Source organism: Xenopus laevis, chromosome 7S, assembly GCF_017654675.1.
Source record: "Xenopus laevis strain J_2021 chromosome 7S, Xenopus_laevis_v10.1, whole genome shotgun sequence".
Lineage (NCBI taxonomy): Eukaryota > Metazoa > Chordata > Amphibia > Anura > Pipidae > Xenopus > Xenopus laevis.
The window spans coordinates 60,934,492-60,950,429 of record NC_054384.1 but is presented as its reverse complement, the minus strand read 5'-3'; the positions used below and the strand labels follow the sequence as shown (position 1 = coordinate 60,950,429).

At 38.6% G+C, this 15,938-nt stretch overlaps 1 long non-coding RNA gene across 1 annotated transcript in view; it reads left to right on the top strand.

Moving 5' to 3' along the window:
- Positions 1 to 15,938, top strand: part of LOC121396425 — a 60,651-nt gene that overhangs the window by 28,189 nt on the left and 16,524 nt on the right. The window contains exon 2 of the long non-coding RNA XR_005963036.1: positions 6,310 to 6,396. This is a non-coding gene — a long non-coding RNA (uncharacterized LOC121396425). The remainder of the gene's footprint in view (positions 1 to 6,309; positions 6,397 to 15,938) is intronic.

The window sequence follows — 15,938 nt, the reverse complement described above, 5'->3', positions numbered from 1 at the left end:
ATGCTATCCTAGTATATTTGTGCCAGATTCAGGTTGGGTAGTCTTAGAGAAGAACTAAAACTTGCAGTTTTCTTGTGGTCTTCTTGCAATATGCCTCCCATTAAAAGCAAAATACTATTGACAAAACCAAACAATGCTCCATAATTTATTTTTAAATACATTAAATGACACATGCGACCCCTGTTCTTGGCTGCCATCTTGGATGCACCATTAGTATTCCCACTGTTAACATGTAAGTTCTTTAGATAGTTGTTGTTTGAGCTTATTGATGTACATTGATGCTGAGGATTTTTTTTTTGTGCATTCGCTACACACCCACAACAAACATGATTAGGTTTACTGCACTCTGCTAATGGCATTAGGTTTGGGAAGGATGGGCATGAGATTACAACATACAATAAGGTTAGAGCCTTGGTTCTTGTTTAAATGTGCAACGTTGATTTTAGTTCCCTTTTAAACCCTCTCTTGCAACCCTGTAGAGCTTGTACCATGTTAGTTACAGTATACCTCTCATACTCAACAAGGCCATCTCAACGCCCCTGGTTTTCGGTTGTATAATTTTTAAGAGCAATGCCTCTATAGTATGGAATGCTAGGATCTGAATGTAAATGCTGCCTGCAGAATATTGGATGGGGCTCAATTTCAGTTGAGTGATATTAATCTATGTAGCATACTGTATAACATTACACTACAACTCTCTCCCAGGTTTTATTTTTGTATTCAAGATGAAGCTATAGACTGTATAGATTTCACTAGAAAATTCAGTACTTCAGAATTTAGCAATTCGACTCAATGTAACAATTAGGGTTATTACCATTTCTGTGAAAATACAGCTTTCCTTTTTTTATCTTTCTTTCCAAATAATATATCATTTGTTGACTGATGCACCATAGCTGTGGTGATTGTGTAACGTACTTATAGAAGGGATCAATGTGAACTAATGTTGCTATATGTAATTACAGAGCACGAAGGCAGCAGAACAATTAGCTTTGGTGACATGCAAAATATTCCTTACTGCAGTATGTTATGCATCATCAGGTACTGAACACAAAACATAATATTGTTAAAACTAATATTGTTCAAATACTAACTGAGTGTAACTAAAGCTCTTTTAGATTTAGATTGGTCAGTGCGAAAATAAAATAGTATTTAGAGTGCACAACCATTATATGTTATACTAAGAAAATTTTCAGTTCAGCTGTTTTTGGAATATATATGATGAGTGTAGTTTTAACACAGCTGAAATAAAGCCTGGATTGCCTTGTGTAAAGTAAGGACCATTTGTAACTCATATTTGTATTTGTAACTCATACTTTCTTTTAGGGACTACCTATTTTGAATTCTTTATAACTTAATAATATGCGCTTTCCTAAGACAAAACACATAGGCAGTGTGTTCTTTTATGTAGCAGCTGAAGAGCCATCCATAGAAACAAGTATGCAATTTTTATTTTGGGCTCTATGCATTCCACATAGTTTAGGTAATCATAAGCATATTGATATTAACATGCAAGAAAAACGCAAATAAGACTGAGAATTGAATTAAGAGAAGTGAGTCAGTCTGAATGATATTTTTCTAGTATATGGGCAAGTTAATACAAAGCCTGACATCCCCCCCCCAATGTTATTTGTTATGGGGCAACTTTGGTTTGGTATCAAACTATTTAAAAGACCATAGCATGTACAGTACACTGTTTTGATGCTTTGTCTTTGTGCCCGAGAATGTGAGATAAGATATTGTAAAATGCGAGCTCAGTGTGTGTTGTGTATGCCTGTCCAGTCAATGTAGTGTGGATTAGCACACCCACCTTGTCGATAAGTGAAGATATGCCTGGTGCAAGTGGGTGGAGGCTCGTCAACCCCCCAAAGCAGTAATGTAGAAAGAACCTCACGGCACACAGGTCTGCATGAAGTTTTCAGTGATTTATTGAAGCGGAGTGCACTGCAACATTTCGGGGTCACCCCCTTTGTCAAGCATGACAATGCTTGACAAAGGGGGTGACCCTGAAACGTTGCGAACATTAGGCGGACGCGAACGGTCGAAGTTCGCGCGAACAAGTTCGCCGGCGAACAGTTCGCTACATCCCTACTTTCTTTGCAGGGATATAGCAGAGGAAACCAGACTTTAGAGGAAAAACAACTGGAGGAGAAAAAGCACATGTAAGTAGTGAAGACTAAGTGCTTACTGTTAAGTAGAGATTGGAAATCGTTGAGAAGCTGCAGTGGAGACACAGAGGCAAAAAGCACAATAGGCAATTCATTATGACTGCAGCTCACACTGGAAGCTACATTCAAAATAAAACCAAGAAAAGGAATCTGAAATCTGAGCAACATATCAGAAGAATCCAATAGATGACAAAACTAAGGAAGGATCAGAACAGTGAAAACAGAACAGGTAGTTGCTTAGGGACTCAAACTACAGCATAATACCTTTAAGAGCTCTCAGTAATCAAGATCTGTACACTCAGGCTGAGAGCAGGATATAGGAATTCAGTGTCTAACTTCCCATTTAGAGCAAAGAGTGTAGCACCTGCCCAGGCAGAATTGTAGTTCTTCAGATTATCCTGAAAAAAGTTAGTAATTTCTCATAATGTACAAGATGAAAGTGACAAATTCAGTAATTTAATCTGTCCAAGCCATCTATATAATGAGTGATGTCACAGCAGTCAGAAAATCAACATAAAAACTTAGACAATAATAGGAACAAATGTATGAGAGGCAACAGGTTCCTAAGATAATGTTTATATCAAAAACAGCAATGGCTAGCGAATAGATGTGATGCGTTGGGCTGAGGTTACACCAAGTAGGCAGGAACAGTAGCATTTGAGAACCAAAAATGCTAAATCAGATGCTGTTTATGCAGCAACTAACTGCTACATTGAGGGCCTCCTTGTCAGAAAGACAAAAAATTAGGTCACAATAGCCTAATGACTAAAGAGGTACGAAAGACAAATGAACAGTTAATTAATTTGTGAAATAGCAGTGGCGGATTTGGGCTGTAAAGCAGTTTCCATTGTGTAACACGTTTCCCATTGCAAGTCATTGGGGCGGAAGTAGCACTGTTGGACACTTCTTCTTCATCAGAAAAACATGAACAGAGAGTATATCCTGTGTGTCATAGTCCTAATATTTTTGTTTTCCTGGTTTCCGTAGCTACTCATTTTTTGTGAAATCTGTTGTGTAACATCCTACATGGTTTTTTTTTTCACATCACAGAAACCATTTGTTCTGAAACCAGCTTAGTTTAAAAATTTGTTTTGGTTTCTACAGGGAGGAAGAAAAACGTAGTCTGCCACTAAAATATGTTTTAGTTTGAAAATATAACTACTCTCAATTTTGCTGTAGAGCCAATCTGTTGTTATGAGAGAGTTTTAAAAGAAATTAAATGTGGAACCACTAAATAATATTGCAGCAGCTATGGGTATATTGGGATGTCACCAAGATGGCAAATAAACTTCTTCTTATATTTTTTTTTTTTTTTTTAAATCATTATTAACTCTACCCATGTCAACAATGTAGTCATTTTTGCTGCAGTGAAGTTACAGAGTGACATAGATTCTACATTTTTGAGTTATAATAAAATCAACAGGAAATGTGCATTGTCTAGCAATATGATGTTCTGGAACATTCCCCACAGCTGCAAGGAAAAGGGTTTGAACTGCCAGTGTTTTTTTTCTTTACAATTTTACAACTGGTGCTTGACATTTCTATTTACTAGAGTATATGATTTTATAAAAAAAAAAAAGATTCTCAACTACTTTATGAACTGTATGTATTTTAATAGTTCATATATCTTACTAAAAGAGGAATCAGGACTAAATATATTAAAATGTGTTGGAAGAAAAGATGATTTAGTATCTATATCGTTCTTCAGCATATACAGTATTTCTTTTTTTGTCTGAGTTATTATTAACATTAAAGTCATGTTCAATTTTCCAGTCTACTGCATCAACAATGAATTCATATTCAGGCCTCTCATTAAATGGATTCTGTCAGAGGAAAACATGTTTTTTTCAAAACGCATCAGTTAATAGTGATGCTCCAGCAAAATTTGGCATTGCAATCCTTTTTCAAAAGAGCAAATAATTTAATATTTAAAGGGGCAGATTTACTAAGCTCGATTGAAGAATTCAAAGTATTTTCTTGGGTACTTCGACCATCGAATGGGTCAAATTCGGTCGAATTCGATTGAATAAAATGATTCGAACGATTCGAAGTAAAAATCATTCGACTATTCGACCATTCGATAGTCGATGTACTGTCTCTTTAAAAAATACTTCGACTTCATACTTCGCCACTTTAAACCTACCGACCTGCAATGTTAGCCTATGGGGACCTTCCCCAGCACTTTTCGAAGTTTTTTTTGATCGAATAAAAATTGTTCGATCTATCAATTAAAATCGTTCGATCAAACGATTTTTATTCGATCGTTCGATCAAAGCTTTTGTGCATATTCGAATTCGAAGGATTTTTACTTCGAGGGTCGAATTCGAGGGTTTATTAACCCTTGATAAATCTGCCCCTAAAGCTCCCCATAGACGCCACAATTCTTCTTGCCGAACGACTGATTTTAGGGAAGTCTGACCAATCCTTCAAAATTATCGTGCGGTTAGTGGAATTCGAACGATCGCACATCTTACGACATCTGTCAGGAAATTGATCGGCCAGGTCAAAAAGTCTTTGTCGGTCCCAGTGCAATCTATCTATGTTTGCAGGGCCAAGCAGGCAGCTCCCCTTTGTTTTCCTGGCAAATTGGTCTTTTTAGTTGATGGTAAATTCGTTCGATCGTACGATCGTTCCGAGAAACGATCTTTTAAAAATCTCAACATCTATGGCCAGCTTTAGTTTTGAAGTCTGATATGGGGCTAGACATGTTGTTAATTTCCTGGTACCCTTAGTCATATGATTTGTGATAAACTTCAGTTACTCTTTACTGCTGCACTACAAGTTGGAGGGATATCACCCCCACCCCACCCCCAGCAGTCAAAAGACAGAAAAATTGCAAGGTAACCAAATTTTAAAAATGTCTTATTTTTGCCACAGACAACTCCCATTCACTTCTACATGAACTTTTTGAAGTTTTTTGGTTAATAAATACGACGAGTAATGGCAAAAATTTAAAATGTGAACTTTGATAAATTACCCCCTAAAATACCAAGTCCCACTGCTACACCTCCATTTACACTGAGAAGGAGAAATAATAGCTTATCTAAAGGCATTTCTTTTGTGAAGGGCTGGCTATTTCTAAAAGCACAGGATACATTTTCTTTATACCAGTTTTTAATGGACTTTAGAATTAATATCAGCAGGATCAAACAGCAGGGACTTCTCATTTTGTTTTTGTTATGCTCTTGCAGTTCATATGAATGCATTGCATTATAACATGGTATGAAATACTTATTTTCCACAGAAAATAGAATCTATTGTGCTGGCTGTTGAGTTCCTGGCTGCAATGTGCTGTGATTGCTAAGTTCCCAGGTTCCATTCTCACTTTTAGGAAACACATTTTCTAGTACTTAAAGGGTTACAAATAGTGATGGGCGAATTTATTCGCCAGGTGCGAATTTGTGCGATTCGCCGCCAGCAAATAAATTTGCGAAACGCCCATGAATAAATTCGCGGCAAAAATGGTCGCCGGCGTAAAAAAAAAAACGGGCGCCGGCGTCAAAAACGGGTGCCGGCATCAAAAACGAGATGCCGGCGCCGTTTTGCCGTTTCGCCGTTTCGCGAACGGCGCAAATTCGCCCATCACTAGTTACAAATTAGCAGTAAAATTATTAAAATAGATACAGTATGTGTGAGTGTAAATATATATATATATATATATATATATATATATATATATATATATATATGCTCCTCAATTGTATGCAAAGCAGAAGGAATTCTGGGAAGGAAGGCTAGGATCACTCCTAAAATTTCCATTTACATGGAATAACAAACTAAACTGTGGTTGGGAAGCCGATCATCATGCTGCCCTAGCTGTGCTTTAAAACCTAATGGGTGAGGTTTAGTCTCTAGGGTATTCCATGTAAACAGGAATTTTTTCAGTGAAAGTCTTTGGGTGCTCAACCTTTAGCTGCCATGGGCCAACAAGCCTGTTTCAGGATATGGAGAACAGTCACTCATTGTTAGGTAATGCAGAACAATATCAGTGATATTAAATATTATTAATATCAGCAAATGTTCCCCAAATTTGTCTCAAATGTGCCTGCAGAATTACTTCTAATTGTCATTCATAAGTCTTTATACAGTAATGCGAAAAAGTAAGCAGATCCTATCTTACGTGTTTTCTTTTTTTCATATGTAGACATATGCATTTTTGATCTTCATTCAACAGTATATAAAGATAAAGATGATATAATTGAGCAAAACACAAGGAAATACTGTGGAAAAAGTAAGTATACCCTTGGCTCTAATACCTGGAATTGTTTACTTTGGCAGAAAGAAACCTAAGTAGGCACCAGTCTCTGACACCAACTCTGCCCCAAAAGTTTGAAGAGTTTCTTTCAGACAGACAGACAGTTTCAACCCCCCCCCCCCCCCCCACACACACACACACACACAGCATCTCCATGGGATTTAGATCTGGGCTTTGCCTTGGCTTTTCCAGACCTCACCATTTCATTTTTATAGTCATTCCTTAATGGATTTACTGAAATGCTGAGGCCCATTGTCATGTTGAAAAGTCTTCTTATGGTTGAGCTTCATTCTTCTGACAGATGGTCTAACCTTCTCAAGCACCCTCTGGTACAATAAATATTCCATTGTGTCATACAGCCTGCAGTACTGCCAAGTTCTCTAAAATCCTAAGATCCAGTATACTGTGCCTATTGGCACTGGCTGCTGTGTGAATGCAGGAGGTAGGATGGATGTAGTAGCACCAACACTATGAGAAGGTGCAAGAAGAGGCCTTGGACCCAAGTACCTTTAATAAAGGGCTTTGATTTGTGAATCAATTTTGTGTAAATTGCAGTTGTTTAATAGGTGTGCAAGTGGTGTAAGTTAAGTTGCAGTTGTGGCTGTAAACAATCCCTCTCATTTTTCAGTGGTGGCTTTGGAAAATGTTTTCAGATTCAGTATATATATATATATATATATATATATATATATATATATATATATATATATATATATATATATATATATATATATATATATATATATATATATATATATATATATATATATATATATATATTCTTAATGAATAATCATTCTTTTTAGTCTTATATGGACACACATCCAAAATACTGTTAATATAAAGACACTGGGGGTCATTTATAAACTTCGCACAGGGCAGATTGGTTCGCAAAGTGAATATATTTGCCCTGCGCATGGTTATATTTATAAAGCTGAATAAGAGAGTGCAAACAGAATTGAGAAATTTTTGTTCACAATGCGAATGTCTAAAGGGGCTTTATAAATATGTCACAATTCGCAAATTGCGAATCTTTATGCGCACACTCTGCGACTCGATTATGCCACAACTTTGGTGGCGGATAAAATATTCGCAAAACAGTTTCGCAAACTGCAAATTTAAGTTACTGTCAACGATATTTTCGCGCACAACAACCTCGGACATTGGGTGCACTTGCGCAAGCTCCTGTCTCATTTGCACGCCATTTGCGAAAATATATTCACACTGCGAATTTGCAAAAACCGGAAAGACGGGCAGAGAATTGCAATATATTAGCGTTCAGGAAAAAACATTTGCAATACAACCATTTGCAAAAAAATATGCGCTGCGAGAACTTTATAAATGACCCCCACTGTGTCTCATTTATAAACACTGGGCAAATTTGCACCCGGGCAATAACCCATAGCAACTAATCAGTGATTAGCTTTTTTATGCCAGCTGCAGGTTGAAAAATGAAAGCAAGCATTTGGTTGGTCGCTATGTGTTAAGGCCCAGGGGCAGATTTGCCCAGTGTTTATAAATGAGAAATGAGTTCTCAATGGTTATTGCATTTGTATCCTATATAATAAGTTCACGCATCAATTTTTCACTATGAATTCATAGCGATGGTTTTAAGATGTGTAAGCTTTATTTGTCTCAAAACCTCAAGGTTTTATAATTCAGGTATCTCTTGGCCTTGGCCATTAGAGATGGCGCGAACTGTTCGCCGGCGAACTTGTTCGCGCGAACATCGGGTGTTCGCGCTCGCCGGAAGTTCGCGAACGTCGCGCGACGTTCGCCATTTTGGGTTCGCCATTGTTGGCGCTTTTTTTTGCCCTCTCACCCCAGACCAGCAGGTACATGGCAGCCAATCAGGAAGCTCTCCCCTGGACCACTCCCCTTCCCTATAAAAACCGAAGCCCTGCAGCGTTTTTTCACTCTGCCTGTGTGTGCTGAAGAGATAGTGTAGGGAGAGAGCTGCTGCCTGTTAGTGATTTCAGGGACAGTTGAAAGTTTGCTGGCTAGTAATCGTTTTGATACTGCTCTGTTATTGGAGGGACAGAAGTCTGCAGGGGTTTGAGGGACATTTAAGCTTAGGTAGCTTTGCTGGCTAGTAATCTACCTTCTACTGCAGTGCTCTGTATGTAGCTGCAGTGGGCAGCTGTCCTGCTTCTGATCTCATCTGCTGACTGCTGCAATAACAGTAGTCCTTGTAAGGACTGCTTTTATTTATTTTTTTGTTGTTTTACTACTACTACTACTACTACTATAAGAGCCCAGTGCTATTAGTCTAGCAGTGTTGGGGAGTGGGACTGGTGTGCTAATCTGCTGCTCCTAGTAGTTCAGCAGCACCAACTTTAATTTTTTTTTTTTAATATTCATTTTTTTTTTTTTACTTTTTTTTATTTTACTACCGCTGTAGTAGTGTATAAGTTGACCTTTTAGGCATTATTTGCCCTGTAGGCATTTTTTGCCCAGTGTGTTATTCAACCAACTGCCATCTAGCTGTGTGACCTTGTTCACATTCTGTCTAAATATCCATAATATTACCGTCTCCAGAAAAAACACCGGAGTGACTTTTTTCAAGCAGCCATAATATATTTTACGTAATCCGTATCCATCGCTGTAGTAGTGTATAAGTTGACCTTGTAGGCATTGTTTGCCCAGTTTTTTTGGCCGCAGCCACTGAAGCACAGAGGCCAGAAAAAATATGCCATATAAATGCTGAAAATAGTCATTTTTTGCCATACGTTGACTCAACGTATATGGCAAAAAATTACTATTTTCAGCATTTATATGGCATATTTTTTCTGGCAACTGTGCTTCAGTGGCTGCGACCAAAAAAACTGGGCAAACAATGCCTACAAGGTCAACGTATGGCAAAAAATGACTATTTTCAGCATTTATATGGCATATTTTTTCTGGCAACTGTGCTTCAGTGGCTGCAACCAAAAAAACTGGGCAAACAATGTCTACAAGGTCAACGTATGGCGAAAAATTACTATTTTCAGCATTTATATGGCATATTTTTTCTGGCAACTGTGCTTCAGTGGCTGCGTCCAAAAAAACTGGGCAAACAATGCCTACAAGGTCAACGTATGGCAGTTGTTTAAAGAGAACAGTAGATTACTAGCCAGCAAAGCTACCTAAGCTAAAATGTCCCTCAAATCCCTGCAGACTTCTGTCCCTCCAATACAGAGCAGTATCAAGCAGATTACTAGCCAGCAAACTTACTATCATCTGTCCCTGAAATCACTAACAGCTCTCCCCCTACACTATCTCTTCCAAGCACACACAGGCAGATTTTTCAGATACATTTTTGCCCTTGATCCCCCTCTGGCATGCCACTGTCCAGGTCGTTGCACCCTTTAAACAACTTTAAAATCATTTTTCTGGCCAGAAATGCTTTTTTAGATGTTAATGTTCGCCTTCCCATTGAAGTCTATGGGGTTCGCGAACCGTTCGCGAACCGCTCGCATTTTTGCGCAAGTTCGCGAATATGTTCGCGAACTTTTTTTCCGACGTTCGCTACATCCCTATTGGCCATGCAGCTTAAGCCCCTAACCACACCACTAATCATGCTTACCTACTCTGGAGGAAGCTGACTGTTTCTGAGGATTTTAGGGGCATTTTCATGCTTCTCAGTGATGAGGGTTAGTAAAGGCTAATATATATTTTAGTGCAAATCACAGGAAGTCTTTGACTGGGCTGTTAATGTGTGGTTGACCCCTTTCCCTGTCGAACACACATTAACAGCCCAGTCAGGGACTCCCTGTGATTTGTCAATCAGATTTGTCAAGTGTAACATAGCCTGCACTGTGCCACAAATAAGGAATAACATTGTAGGACCAAGCTGAAGTGCTTTCCTGATCTTACACCTGAAAAGAGCATGCAGCATTTTGTGTGACTTAAAATAATTTCTTCTAAAAGAATTTATCCAGGCAATAAAAAATACAACATTCTTCATTGTTTTTCAAACAGGTTGTTTTTGCCGGTACACATGTTATGTAAAGATATTTTTATCTTGTTATTGCTGGCATTCATATTTGTAATATTTATTATTGTACCCTAAGACATGTGGCAGATAAGATGCTATAATGTTTAGAATAGATTTTTTGATATTATGTAAAATTCACTAACTTCAGCAAAGATTTACAGTAAGTAAGTGTGAAGTAGAATACTTAATTTTTAATGTGGGACAAACATGGTTTTCTTGGATCAGTAAACTGTTAAGGGGCTTTTTGGCCTTCTAATCTAAAGTAAGCTTATCTGTGGAGAGGTACTTTAAAAATTCTGATGTGGGTTTTAATCTAGGATTCAAAATATATCGGACTTTCCGAAGCATAAATATAAAATATTTCTTGTCTTTAAGTATTTTAAGTTTAAAATCTCCTTGGAGAAGATAAATTATTTACTAATTATTATTTACTAAAATCCACATTTTTATTTTTATTTTATTAAAACAATTTTGACCTAACTCCCATTCACAATTCTACCTTATTTAGCAATAAATTAACTCAAAAAAATCTGGTGCGGGAAAAAACTTCATAAAATCACAAAAATAATCTGAACAATCGTTTTTTTCTGATTTGTCGTACAAAAAGTTTGACTTTTTCGGATTATCACACGAAAACCACGAATTATTCGGATTATTGTATGAAACCCAACTACATATTTACATCTTTTATATGTGCACATGCCTTTATTTTTAGAATAAACAAAGTGCTGTGTATTGGTACTTTTTACATCTGTGCTTTATTTCTGGATCATCACAACGGGAGACAGGAAGGATGCGTGTCTTGTTTGTGTATGGATTTCAGGATTGCTTGTCTTCCTCTGGTGACCTTTCAAATGGAATTTGTGGAAGCATTTGAAGTAATTAGTTAGAATTTGCTTTCTTTCTATTTAACAGGAACACATTCTGTAAAGCTATTACCCTAAAATGTAAAATGCCTATAGTAAACCATTATATCACTGAAGTAATGGCTACTGATCTGTTTTAGTATTTTTTTGTCATCTATGAGAACACAATTTATTGTGGTTTATTATGCTCACCATAGACGCAACGATTCTTCTTGCCGAACGACCAATTTTAGAGAAGTCCGACCAATCCTTCGAAATTATCGTGCGGTTAGTGGGATTCGAACGATCGCACATCTTACGATTTTTCGGCCGTCATCTGTCGGGAAATTGACCGGCCAGGTCAAAAAATCTTTGTCGGTCCCAGTGCAATCTATATATGTTTGCAGGGCCAAGCAGGCAGCTCCCCTTTGTTTTCCTGCCAAATTGGTCTTTTTTTTTTTGATGGTCAATTCGTATGATCGTACGATCTTTCAGAGAAAATCGTGGTCTCACGATGAGGATCGGATCTTTTAAAAATCTCAACATCTATGGCCAGCTTTAGTCAAATTAGCTACTTTTATCACACCAATGAGAAAGAACATAGTAACTCAGGAGTGCCCATACTTTACTAATACAGGAATCTACTTTTAGTGATGTTGTCCCATCATTGTTAGCATTCTGTTCCACGGAAAATATTACTTAAATATTATATTGATTTATGAGAGAATTTATATTGCTATATTGAAGAATCAACAATATATTATAGAACTATTTCTTATGTAACAGAATAAATATCTGAATGAAAAGAATGGACCTGGAGAATACTTTAGACAAACTGTTTGTTTGCAGTGTATTGAGATCTATAGATCACCAGCTAAAGGTCTATTGGTTGATCCTGGTCTATTGGTAGATCCTGATCTACTCTTACATGATCCCTTTGGATAAGTTTGTCCTGGCATGTAGGCAGATGTGCTTGACCTTTTTTAGTCAGGTTGCTTCATTATGCAGTACAGTAACCGCTCCAATATTAGTTATATTGTTTTAAATGCAACATTTAGTTTTTGAATATGTGTTCATCCTTTCCAGTATGTTCCCTAATTTCCTTTTGAGCCCCTGCTGCCTTGAGAGTTGAAAGTTAAAGAGGGCTTCATTGCTAGGTTCTTGCCCATGTTTAAAAGTGCAGACACTCTTATCTGAACGACTCTCGTCATCCCAAACCACAGATTCTAGGGATACCCTACAACTGGTTCCTTCCAGACACCAGACACATTTATATGCCACTCTCCCATACAGGCCAGCATTATAACAAGCTCTTAATAATGATTATTAAATCTGAAGGAATACAGGTTCATATGTGAGATTCAATTTGAGGAGAAAACTTTTCTCCTAATTGAATATTGTGGCCCAATGTACTGTATATTGCAAAATACAGGGAAATACTGCAAGAGGACCAGTTTCAGTCTATTTAAAAAAAAATAGGGGGGGGGGTAAGGTTGGATGAACAATAACAACTGAAATTCCTGATCTGAATTCAGCAGGATCTGTGGCAGATTAATTCCACAAGAAAATGTTATTTTATGGTTTATCACATGATAACGTATGGGTGAGATTCAATTTACAAAAAAATTTTTTTCTTAATTCAGTTTGACTTTTTCCAATTGGCTTCAAAAGAAAACGTATGTGAAAAACATTTTTTTCTCATGAAATTGCAACTGGCTCCATGAGAAACTCTGGAATTGAATGCACCAAATCCTCTTTTTGGCATGAATCTATATTCTATAATCTACAGTCTTCTCTATAGGTAAGACATCTACATGTTATGTCAGTAACAGAATACCTTTGTTTTTATATACAGTGTGCATAATTAATCTTGCTATGACTCATTCCTGAATAGGGATGTAGCGAACGTCGGAAAAAAAGTTCGCGAACATATTCGCGAACTTGCGCAAAAACGCGAGCGGTTCGCGAACGGTTCGCGAACCCCATAGACTTCAATGGGAAGGCGAACTTTAACATCTAGAAAAGACATTTCTGGCCAGAAAAATGATTTTAAAGTTGTTTAAAGGGTGCAACGACCTGGACAGTGGCATGCCAGAGGGGGATCAAGGGCAAAAATGTATCTGAAAAATCTGCCTGTGTGTGCTTGGAAGAGATAGTGTAGGGGGAGAGCTGTTAGTGATTTCAGGGACAGATGATAGTAAGTTTGCTGGCTAGTAATCTGCTTGATACTGCTCTGTATTGGAGGGACAGAAGTCTGCAGGGATTTGAGGGACATTTTAGCTTAGGTAGCTTTGCTGGCTAGTAATCTACTGTTCTCTTTAAACAACTGCCATACGTTGACCTTGTAGGCATTGTTTGCCCAGTTTTTTTGGACGCAGCCACTGAAGCACAGTTGCCAGAAAAAATATGCCATATAAATGCTGAAAATAGTCATTTTTCGCCATACGTTGACCTTGTAGACATTGTTTGCCCAGTTTTTTTGGACGCAGCCACTGAAGCACAGTTGCCAGAAAAATTATGCCATATAAATGCTGAAAATATAAATTTTTTTGGTTGCAGCCACTGAAGCACAGAGGCCAGAAAAATTATGCCATATAAATGCAGAAAATATGCATTTTTTTGGTCGCAGCCACTGAAGCACAGTTGACAGAAAAATTATGCCATATAAATGCTGAAAATATAAACTTTTTTGGTTGCAGCCACTGAAGCACAGAGGCCAGAAAAATTATGCCATATAAATGCAGAAAACATGCATTTTTTTGGTCGCAGCCACTGAAGCACAGTTGACAGAAAAATTATGCCATATAAATGCTGAAAATATAAATTTTTTTGGTTGCAGCCACTGAAGCACAGAGGCCAGAAAAATTATGCCATATAAATACAGAAAATATGCATTTTTTTGGTCGCAGCCACTGAAGCACAGTTGCCAGAAAAAATATGCCATATAAATGCTGAAAATAGTCATTTTTTGCCATATACGTTGAGTCAACGTATGGCAAAAAATGACTATTTTCAGCATTTATATGGCATATTTTTTCTGGCCTCTGTGCTTCAGTGGCTGCGGCCAAAAAAACTGGGCAAACAATGCCTACAAGGTCAACGTCGTTGACCTTGTAGGCATTGTTTGCCCAGTTTTTTTGGCCGCAGCCACTGAAGCACAGAGGCCAGAAAAAATATGCCATATAAATGCTGAAAATAGTCATTTTTTTGGTCGCAGCCACTGAAGCACAGTTGCCAGAAAAATTATGCCATATAAATGCTGAAAATATAAATTTTTTTGGTTGCAGCCACTGAAGCACAGAGGCCAGAAAAATTATGCCATATAAATGCAGAAAATATGCATTTTTTTGGTTGCAGCCACTGAAGCACAGAGGCCAGAAAAATTATGCCATATAAATGCAGAAAATATGCATTTTTTTGGATGCAGCCACTGAAGCACAGTTGCCAGAAAAAATATGCCATATAAATGCTGAAAATAGTCATTTTTTGCCATACGTTGACCTTGTAGACATTGTTTGCCCAGTTTTTTTGGTTGCAGACACTGAAGCACAGAGGCCAGAAAAAATTAAACCAGTAGGGTTTGCACCCTAGTTTGTAACGGTGGCGGAGGGAGGAGGAGGACGCTAAAGGACAGCTGTGTGTGGAGTCATGAGGCTTGAAGAGAAGGACAGCTGCATAGAAGTCAGAACAAGTCTTCCGGCGTGCAGTAACCCTCCGAGATCCACCCCTCATTCATTTTAATAAAGGTCAGGTAATCGACACTTTTGTGACCTAGGCGAGTTCTCTTCTCAGTTACAATCCCTCCTGCTGCACTGAAGGTCCTTTCTGAGAGCACACTTGAGGCTGGGCAAGACAAGAGGTTCATGGCAAATTGTGACAGCTCTGGCCACAGATCAAGCCTGCGCACCCAGTAGTCCAGGGGTTCATCGCTCCTCAGAGTGTCGATATCTGCAGTTAATGCCAGGTAGTCCGCTACCTGCCGGTCGAGGCGTTCTTTGAGGGTGGATCCAGAAGGGTTGTGGCGCTGCCTTGGACAGAAAAACATTTGCATGTCTGACGTTACAGACTGGCCAAAGGGCTTTGTCCTTGCAGGTGTGCTCGTGGCAGGATTACTGGCACCTCTGCCCCTGGAATGTTGATGAGTTCCTGAAGTGACATCACCCTTAAAAGCATTGTACAACATGTTTTGCAGGCTGGTTTGTAAATGCCGCATCTTTTCGGACTTGTGGTATGTTGGTAACATTTCTGACACTTTATGCTTGTACCGAGGGTCTAGTAGCGTTGCGACCCAGTACAGGTCCTTCTCCTTAAGCCTCTTGATACGGGGGTCCTTCAACAGGCATGACAGCATGAAAGACCCCATTCTCACAAGGTTGGATGCAGAGCTATCCATCTCCGCTTCCTCATTATCAAGGACTGCATCATCCACGGTCTCCTCCCCCCAGCCACGTACAAGACCAGGGGTCCCCAAAAGGTCACCACTAGCCCCCTGGGAAGCCTGCTCCTGTTGGTCCTCCTCCTCCTCCTCCACAAAGCCACCTTCCTCCTCTGACTCCACTTCTGGCACCTCTCCCTGCGTTGCAGCAGGTGCCTGGGTTCGTTCTGGTGATTCCGACCAGAAATCGTGCGCTTCCAGCTCCTCGTCACGCTGGTCTACAGCCTCATCTGTCACTCGTCGCACGGCACGCTCCAGGAAG